Source organism: Lepidochelys kempii, chromosome 3 (assembly GCF_965140265.1).
Source record: "Lepidochelys kempii isolate rLepKem1 chromosome 3, rLepKem1.hap2, whole genome shotgun sequence".
NCBI classification, from domain to species: Eukaryota; Metazoa; Chordata; order Testudines; family Cheloniidae; genus Lepidochelys; species Lepidochelys kempii.
In genome coordinates this window covers 204,534,920-204,544,918 of record NC_133258.1, presented here as the reverse complement: position 1 = coordinate 204,544,918, position 9,999 = coordinate 204,534,920, and positions in this window count along the sequence as shown.

Here is a 9,999-nt window from a genome sequence, read left to right as displayed (position 1 = left end):
GTGCCCTTTACCTTGGGGTTCTGCCCCACAGCAGTGCCCCCACACTCTGGGTCTCCCCTCCCAGGGGAACCCCCAACCCTCTAAGCCCACCTTGCCTCAGTGGCTACTGCCAGTCGCAATCTAGCCCGCTTTCCCTGGGGCAAACTGCAGTCTGTAATGGCCACTCATCATTGGCAAGAGGGTTGGACCAGCTGCCTCTGCCTATCACTGGGCTGCACCTCCACAGCCCCAGTACCTGCTTAGGTCTTTCCCAAGGCCTCAGCCTGGGGAGTTGCCAGGCAGGAGCTGAGCTGAGCTGAGCTGAGCTGAGCTGAGCTGAGCTGAGCCTTGTGCTCCCAGGCAGCTGGTCCATCTCTCTCCAAAGCTAGAGAGAGACTGTTTGCCTTCTGGCCTGGCAGCTCTTTTATAGGGCCTAGCCTGGCCCTGATTGGCTGCCTCCCAGCCTCTTCTTATTGGCTCTCAGCCCCAGCCCTCTCCAAGGGCTGGCTTTTAACTCTTTCAGGGCCAGAGAGGGGTGTCTGCCCTGCTACAGGAAGGTAAGTACGGACTGAATTTGGGACCGCTGGATCTAAGAGCATGAGCTGCTACTGCTTGAGTTGATTGCTCTGTTACCAGGAAGTAGAACCAGATTCTTATACAGACCAACTGCTAAGAGACAGAGTCCCGTGCTGGGTTAATGGGGGTCACAGTTACTAAAAATGGGTTGCAGTGGGATTTACGGGTTTTTTTTTTAAATATGCTCATGCCGGAATGGGGTGTCCTTGCCTAACTCCTCCTGTTTTCTTTCCTCAAGTCAGACCCCAGAAGATTAATGCAGTCAAATCGACGACATGGTGCACAGAACATAAACTGTGTGTGCGCCTTCCTCCTGGTCCTGGACCGTGCCATTATAGATCACTTAAAATTCTCAGCATGCTTCTTCTCATTCCTGTACATTTTGGATAGGAGGTGGAGGGGCTGCTCATCTTAACACTTTTTAGATGTGGACCCTCTGTTTTTTCAGATGTTTGTATTGTCACCAAAAGGAGTGGGGGGGTCATGAATGAGATGGCACCTGAACAACCATCAGGAGGACATTAGTAAACACATTCAAACTACCAGCTCTGCTGCCTATCAATGTCCTTAAATGGCTGTTTGATGGGGGTAAGAGTTCCCAGGCACAGAGGGATGAGAAGGGCAATAGAGAACATCCTGACAGATCATTTTTTTTCTCCCATCTAACAAGATGCAGGAAGAAGTTTAACTGGATTTGCCAAACCTGGAAACCACTGGGCCTGACTCTTCAAACAAGCTATGGGAAAGTTCTATTTCCTAGAGGCCTCCTGGAATCGAGCGTGTCTGATTATGCTAATTAGGCTGACAGAGTTATCAACCCATGCCATAAATGAGACCTGCTCCCTGGCAGCCTGAGCTAAGAAGCAGTGTGGAGTGTTTCCTTGGCACGAAATTGCTGGGTGGGAATACTATCGGAGGGGTTAGCTGTGGAGGCTTTAGAATGGAGAGGTGTTGGAGCTACAGCTCCCTTCTGGGTAGCAGGCATGACAGATAGAGGGCCCAGCTGTATGTTTTATTCTCTAGCAGAAGATCTTTAGCTAAATGCTGATGAATTTTCCCTGGGACACATCCATTCTTTACTTAATTAGTAATACGGCAATACTTTAGGGGTATCCCCAGTGCCTGGAGACACGGCAGCAGACACCACAAAAAATTGTGAAAATTGAGTGATTGGGTGTGTTCCTGGCTAGGATGGCCCAGGGTGACAATCACATTCCTGGCACTCTGCACTGGACTAACCAGGGACTGTGCTTACTCTGTATTTCCCTGGGTCTGGCAGACTTGTCCTTCAATAGCAGGTTTCTGAAGAACACTTGGCTTTCATCAGCCAGCACTTTGCTACTAGAATAGAGTTGTCTTGTGCGTTCTTCTCTTGGCAACATCACAGCCTCTGAGAGCGACATTCCAGGGAGCGGGAAGGAGGTACATCATCTGAACCTCTCAGGCAATACAGCTAACTCTAGTCTGGCTAAGGAATGACCTAGTGTACTCTTCCATAGACACAAGATAATCAGGCCTGATGGAGTCACTCTTTGGGCCAGAATTAGGGTTCAGCTAACCAGCTAGGATTAAGAATGATGAGAAATCAAAATGAACCCTAACAGAATACTAGCTGAGGTTCTGAACATTTAAATGCTGTCTGTTTTTATACAGCTCTGCTCTTCTTGGTTCATACCAGGAACGGACAGACATGCAAGAGACTGGTTTTGCAGCATTTCTGGATAGAGAAGGTGGGAAAACTACTGACCTGTAATTCTTCTGAAGATGACATCTTACAGCAGCCTTGCTGTTACTAAGCTCCACGGTGTGAAGCAGACAGAACTCCGCTTACTCTTAAAGGTTTAAACCCTGGAGACCTAGGGTCTGAGTCAGAGCCCCTAGCACTCCAAGCAGTCCAGAGAGTCATAGCTGCTGGAACGAGGAGTGTGGGGAGTGCTGCAGCACCTCCTGGCTTGAAGTGGTCTTCATTATATCTGGGGTTTACAGTTTGGTTCAATGGCTCTCACCACCCCCACTATAAAAATTGTTCCGGTAGTTTCCAAGCCCAGAGAGGAGGTGGATGAGAATCTGTCAAGATGATGTCTTCAGAGAAGCAGAATTCTAGCCCTGTGACCCTGGGTGCCTTCAGTGCTCTGCTGCTGTGGCTCACAGCCCAGAGACCAACAGCTAGCAGATGAACGTGCAGTTCCCAGAGTGGCTGTGTGCTGTGCAGCCCTGCTTCAGTGCTCTGACTCCAGCAGCCTGCCTACAACACCCCACCCTGGTCTCCACCAGCCTGGGTTACTACTTTCAGGGTAACCCAAACATACCCTTAATCCTGAATTGTCCCAAAACCATCTGCCCTGAAGTGTCCAGCCCTCTCCTGGGGTACTCAGAGAATTAATAAGATTCATTGCTCCTTTCAAGAGGCAAAGAGCTCAGCTGACTACTTTAACTGGAGTTAACAATCACTTCAATTCCAACACAGCACTGGGTTGGTTTAGATTCAACGTAAAACAAGTTTATTAATAGAAAGAGGTTTTAAAGTGAATTCAAGTACAAGGAATAAGGACAAAATGGTTACAAGCAAATAACTGTAAAATATGCTTTCAAGGGGCTAAGACTTAACTCAACAAGCTACAGCCTTGGTTCAAGCTAGTTTTCTTCCCAGTCCTTTTCTTTCCAGCTACGGTGGATTTTCACTCAGTCAGGACATTCCACAAAATTACAAGGTGCTGACTTCCCTTGTCTTTCTAGAGGAAAGAAGCCAAAATGGCTCTGTTTCCCCTTCCAACTCTGAGTTCATGAACTCTGTTTCAAGAGGCAGAATGACCCAGTACTATTCTTCCCTTCCCATTCCTCTGCTGATTTGTAAATGGGGCTTCCTGTGGTTTGATTCCACCATGGTTAATGTACATAGGAGACAGCTGGATAGCTGCTTTCCCTCCTGTCTGGGAGAAAACCTGTTTCTCTCCCTCTGTTTGGTCACAGACTTCAAAGCATAATATTGGTGAGCATCCATAATTCCTCCTGAAACAAGCTATTGGTGAGTTTTATTTCCTAGAGGAAAAGTGGAGCCTACTATGTTTGCTGATGCAAATTAGGACGATAGAGTTATCAAGCCATGCCATAAATGAGAGCTCTGGAAACCAGCTGCCATACATACATGTTACAATGACATTAATCACCCATGTATCCCCAGGTCGCATATGACACCTCACAGGACCCATTTTAGATACAGAGTACGACAACAGTGAATTGGGGTACCCTGGGCTGGTCAGGCCAGCTCAAGCTCACTGCTATGTCCCTTACCAGCTGGCACTGAGGTGCTCTTAGGGTCACAGTGCCTACCTCAGGCTTTGTGGATCCCAGTATGGTTCCAGTGATTTTCTAGGTGCCTAAAAATTAGGCACCACAACACTCAGCATCACAACACCTCAGTCCCTTTGTGAATCTGGGCCCAGGTCCCGAGGGGTGGAGTCCCTCTGTGTGGGCTCCTTGTCCCAGAATGGTACCTGCCATTTGAATGGGAGCTGTTTAGGGACCCACTCCTAATTAGAGACTGTCCCTGGAATACCACCAGGCCAGAAAAGCCCAGGGCTTGTCTATTACTTGGATGTGATGTTGCAGTCCCTGTGTTGCTTCCTTCTACCGGAATCTCAGGGTCTGGTGAGGTTGTCCCGGGTAGTGCCATTGGTACTGTGAATACCCTTGCAACCAGGAGGCTTAATCTTCAGAACATCGTGTGAACTGTCTCTTCCTGATTCTTACTTATCCTTGCTGCCAGACCCGATGTCCTGGATCCTGCCCTGGAGCAAAGAGACTTGGTGCTGAGCCATGTCTAGCTGGGCTCCTATGTACTACTTGTCTGTGGTAGACAAGTTGAGACTCTGAATACCGTATCCTGACCTCTAGTGACTCCACCCCAGTGGTGGCACAGATTGCTCTTTTCAGACCTTCCAGAGTGCTGTCCTTGGCCACCCAATTTTCCATGTTGCAGGGCATCCCCACATGGTGTAGCCAGGCCATGACCACCAGCAAACATTTTGTGAGAACAACACAGCACTGCTGCAAAAGGTCAAAGGCAAGATACAAAGTTGGTAATGCTGTTCCCCTATGAGAAATCTGAGATTGGGGAACCATCCCTTTATCTATGTGAGCATCCTCCTTATAGACACTATACACAGATCTCCTTTTGCACTTTAACCAGGAACTATAGTGACCAGCCTTTATATTCTGTAACTGAGGCTCGATGACTCATTGTTACAGAACTGGGATATTGCTACTGATTTGCCTATGGAAAATGGAAAATCTAGATCAGAGCTAGTGATTAAAATGCAGAAGTCCAGTAGGCCAGGATTAGAAGTGCTACTTAGACAGTAACATGTTAAACAGGCTGTTCCACCTCCTATCTCTTTCCCAAATCCTACCTGAAGATATCTGAGGAATTGCTGCATCTAAATGTACTTTGAAAATCTGATAACCTGGCCCTGTGGCAGCCTTATGCAAATAGACCATCGCCCCACAAGGGTAGGCTCTATTCAGGAAGTTCACCCAAACTCAGTTCTGTGATGAGGTCCATATTTGCCTTTCCAGGGTTCCCCAAGCTATTTCACTTCCCTTTAACGGTGTCTCCTCTAGGACACAAGATGAATTATTAGGGAAGTGAGAAGAACTGTGGCCAGGCCATACCGGGCTGAATTCTTGTTATATACTCAGTAGAACTGGGCCTTATCAGAACTTGGATGGGGAAGTGCCAAGGAAAACCCAAGAGATCTGGAAGTAGTTGGTAGTGACTCAATGGGAGGCATTTTTCCCTGTGACTCCTGACCCCAGCAGGGTACCATTGCTGTACTCTTGGAGCTGCAGTCTTACAGATCAGATGTAAATTGGAGCTCCTGACCATTTGTGACACTGAAGATGCTGTAGCACTTTTTGTGGTCCAGTGTCTTGGACAAATTCTAATCTGGATAATGACATTCCACTCCCCCATGCACTTTCACTGTGTAAGTTACTTTCCACTTTGGTTAATAATAGCTCCTACAGCTTCTAAGGGGGCTGCATTCACAAGGTGGGTTATAGAAGTGCTCCATGAGCTCTGTATGAAAAGTAACACTGGACAGACAGTATTACAGTGTTATTGTCCAGAAGGACAAGGGATCCTCTGATTGCAGAGAAATCGTTGACTGGACTCTGGCTGCCTGATGTTATAGGGGCATATCTGCCAGAGATAAGTCACCCTGCTGTAGGGAGAAGTTTGACATCATTAATCCCGGGAGCTTTGTGATTCCAAATAAATCTCTAAACTAAATTAGGAAACACAGACATGCATCCTGTACCCATAAGTCCATATAAATCCTCCAATTCGTTTTGTAAGGATTTATAAAGTCTAGAAGGAAGGGAAGGGGTCAGTCAGGGGAGGGTGAAATAAAAAAAGTCTGGCCAGCATATTCAGTTCTGATTGCTTGAACTCATCCACATCCTGAAAGGTTTCCATGAGACCTAGTTCAGTATTCCAAGTAACAGGGGGCTGCATCTTTCCAAAGCACATGTGGGAAGTTTGCGGATGCTTAGCACTAGCCTAACTCTGCCCTCAGTGAATGGTGAAACTCCCCTAGACCTCAATGGGAGTGGAGTAAGACCAATCCCACCCTACAATAATTCAGACATGGAAGGATTTCACTGCTCTCCATCACAGTTGGAGGGCGAATCTGGAAATGACAACCTCTGTTCTCAAAGGGTAACTTTCACTTGCATCCTCTAAAACGTTCCCTTTCTAAGCGATGAGTCAGTTGAAATACACACCTCTGCCCATGCTGGACGGGACCTGGACTTGCAGACTGATGCAAAAGCCAAAGTTTTCAAACACAGCGACGTAAAGCTAGGCTCCCAAATCCTTATTTAGGTGCCAGAATAAATCGCTGGAGTTTTCAGAAGTGCTGAGCAGCCAGCTCCCATGGAAGTAAAATCTGGCTGTCAGACACTGACAGCACAAGAGAGAGCGTGGTAATGATCCCCTAGAGTTAATCCCATTACTTCCGACCTTTCTGTTGAGGAGGCTGACAAGGTGAAAAGAATTGGAGACAGTTGAAACTGTATTGGAGGATTCAGCACTGGAAGGAAGGAAGATGTTTCTCTCCTAGAGGTCCATGTCTCTGTAGTCAGGCCCTCCCATTTCCAGCAACAGCCCTTTAATTCTACAGCTCTGATCTGTCATGCCTTATAAAGTCAACCTAGCCCAGGTAATACAGTTGCCCCTTTTTGACCTGAGCAGCGAGTCAAATTTCAGGGCCGTGGGGATGTTCCAGCTTGAAACAGAAATTGAGGGAGTCTGGTATTTTCTTTAATGCAGTCTTGTTTATTTAAAAGGAATGTATGAAATCCTGCTTCTCCGAACACAGGCGGAACCAAGAACGAAAGGGAACAGTTTCTTAACTCACAGCCCCAAACCTCTTTAGCCAACCGTAACGCTCGCTCCAGATTTTTCCAGGGTCAGGCTGTGCTCATAGGTTGCTACTCAGCTTGCTTCCTCTTCGGGGTTTCTCTTCTGTTCCTCTCAGGTTCTCAGCATTCAACTGGACTTTTTCCATTAAGTTTTGCATTATTGCCAATTTCCCTTCTTTTAACAACCAGGTTAGAATCTCCTCTCTCCTCACACACATTCAACATGGAGCTGGGCTTACAGGGCTCATGGCAATCAACTTCCGTCTTCCTCACTAGTGGTTGTTGCCTCTTCCAGAGAACTGCTGAAAGGAAAGATTCAAGTTCCCTGGCTATTTCCCCAGCCTCTCAGAGTGCTTTTAGGCTCCTTTCTCTGATCTTGATCTGCAAGTCCACATCCAGATAAGCATCTATAAACTGGTCCATCACCAGTTTATCTTGGAAGGCCTCGTTGGTATCTGGGTACACCTGGAATGCAAGCCCCCAGAGGTGCTCTGCCTGTTCAGTTGGGGTTTCTGTTTCCCCTCTATTCTAGGTCTTTGCTGTGCCCTGGCCCACTCAGATTGAGGTCTAGCTCCAAACCACATCAGGGACTTGCACCAGGCCTAGATAACTGTGTCTGTTTTTTGGGGGTAAGTCTACAGCACCGTCAGAGCTGGGCCACTCAACCTGGCTACTAGTAACCCCCTTTCTGTCCATCTTCCCAGCCATTCATTTGAGCTATAATGTTGAATTGAGTCAAATAAGCCTCCTAGGGAGTTTTACCCTGAAAGGTTTTGCATAATTTGGACTGGGACAGCCTGATCTCTCCCTTCTGGGCCTCTGTGGGTCACAAGCAGGGTAGAAAACGAGTATCAATGCCCGGTCTTACCCAAGCCTTCTGGCTGGCTCAATTCCTCATCCAGGAGGCTGCCTTCAGCTGTGTTCTGTGACCCTTTCATTTCCTTCTGGAGCTGGGTTTCCAGCTCCTTAAGTCCTTGCCGGAACTCATCTTGGTGAGCAAGTTCCAGACTGGCCAAAGCCTGTTTGGTCTCCACTGTTTCATGGAAAATCTCCACGCTGTGGCAGTCAGATTGCTGGTCCTGTCATCAATCTATTTTACCATTCCAGCCTGGGTGTGTTGCAGCTGGGTTTCTCAATCTGTCTGGTCACTGTGTCCTTGCTGCTCTAACAGGGATCTCATCTCGATCTGCAGTCCTGTCTAAGCCCTTTCTGAAAAACCTCCAGCTCCTATTTTAGATCTTGTTTTAAATCCTGCTGGCCAGTCTTGATTTCTGCAAGCACCTCCAATATTTGCTCTGTCTCGGTTTGACGGGTATACTAGCTCACAATTTCTCTCCTTGGAAACTAGGTCCCACCACTAACACCAGGATTGCTGCTTTTTGACCCGAGTGGCCTAGTCAAATTTTGGGGCCCAGCTGGAAGTAGAAATGGATGGAGTCTGGTATTTTCTTAGATGCAATCTTGTTTATTTACACAGTGGTTCTCAAACTCGTGTAGTGGTGACCCCTTTCACACAGCAAGCCCCTGAGTGTGACCCCCCCTTATAAATTATAAACATTTTTTAATATATTTAACACCATTATAAATGCTGGAGGCATAGCGGGGTTTGGGGTGGAGACTGACAGTTCACAACCCTCCATTTAATAACCTCACAATCCCCTGGGGGGTCCCGACCCCCAGTTTGAGAACCCCTGATTTACGAGGAACGTACAAAGTCCTGCTTCTCTGAATGCAGGAGGACCCAAGAACCAGGAGCTGCCCTAGCCATTTTAATGGCGGAGAGAGGGGAAACCATTTTCAGTGCCCCTCTCCAGCCTCACTGCACAGCAGTCCAGCACCCACTGGAAGTTGGGACGCAGGGCAACTGCCCAACTTGCCTGTCCTGCCAAAAACCAAGGGAGCAGTTTCTTAGCTTACAGTCCCAGGCCTCTTTACCCAACACCAGACCCAAAAGCTCTCTCTCTAGCTTTTTCCAGGGGCATACCATGCGTACAGGCTGTTGCTTGGCTTTCTTCCTCCTTTGAGTCTCTCTTCTTTTCCTCTCAGTTTCTGTGTTCCCTCATACACACAGACCTGGTCACAACACCCAGCTGAACCCCGCTGCCCACAGGGTGCTAGTCTCTGAGCGGATTCTATTACGCCTTGTTTTAGGTATGGCCCCTTAAGTGTTATTTATAGCTATCTTATGTGAAGAGGTTTGTGATCCAAGCAGTCCCCAGTACCTCGCACTGTAACAGTTCCTTTCAGTAGGAATTTACATGATGGATCTTTATTCCAAGTTTAAACTGTTATACCTTCTTGGCCTGGAGCAATAGCTTGGAGATAGAGTCGGTCAGAGATCTCATAAAAGCACTCAGTGCTCAGCCAGCCCTGTGACAAAGTCTGTCTGGTCAGGATGATCCTATAATCAGGTGATACTTCATAATCTAATAAACCCAGTAGAGAAACCTAGCAGGGGGTTAATCGTCTTTTAGAAGAACAATTGAAATGAGGCCCCTGTAAAAAACACAGAGACTTATTAGCCACTGCCCTTGTGCCATTGTTAATCTGGAAGCACTTTGTACTCACAACACACACATGTAATTGATTGAGCAAGGTGCCAGGCAGTGGAGAAACTGGCTCGCAGTGAGAGAGTGCCTGTGTTAAGCTGTATGAAATACTGTATCAAATACTGAAGGTTACATCCTCGGGGGGGGGGGTGAATCGGCAGAGCCTCAGTGAAGTCGATTGAATTATAGCAGCTGAGGAGTTGACCCAAGTATTTCCTCCAAAGTGGCGTCTAGCTGGGAATGCAACTGAGACAGTGGTAACATTTTCAAAAACACCTAAGTGACTTAGGAAACCGGCTGGTCAAAATGTTCCATCAAAACTTGTTTTAATGGAAAATTGGGGTTTTCAGGCCCGGATTAACCAATGTGCACTAGATGGACTCGCACAGGGACCCCCATCTCTGTGGGAACCCCAACCACCAGAAAAAAACAAAACCTGAGTAGCTCTGAAATATAGTGTGCCAGGTCACAA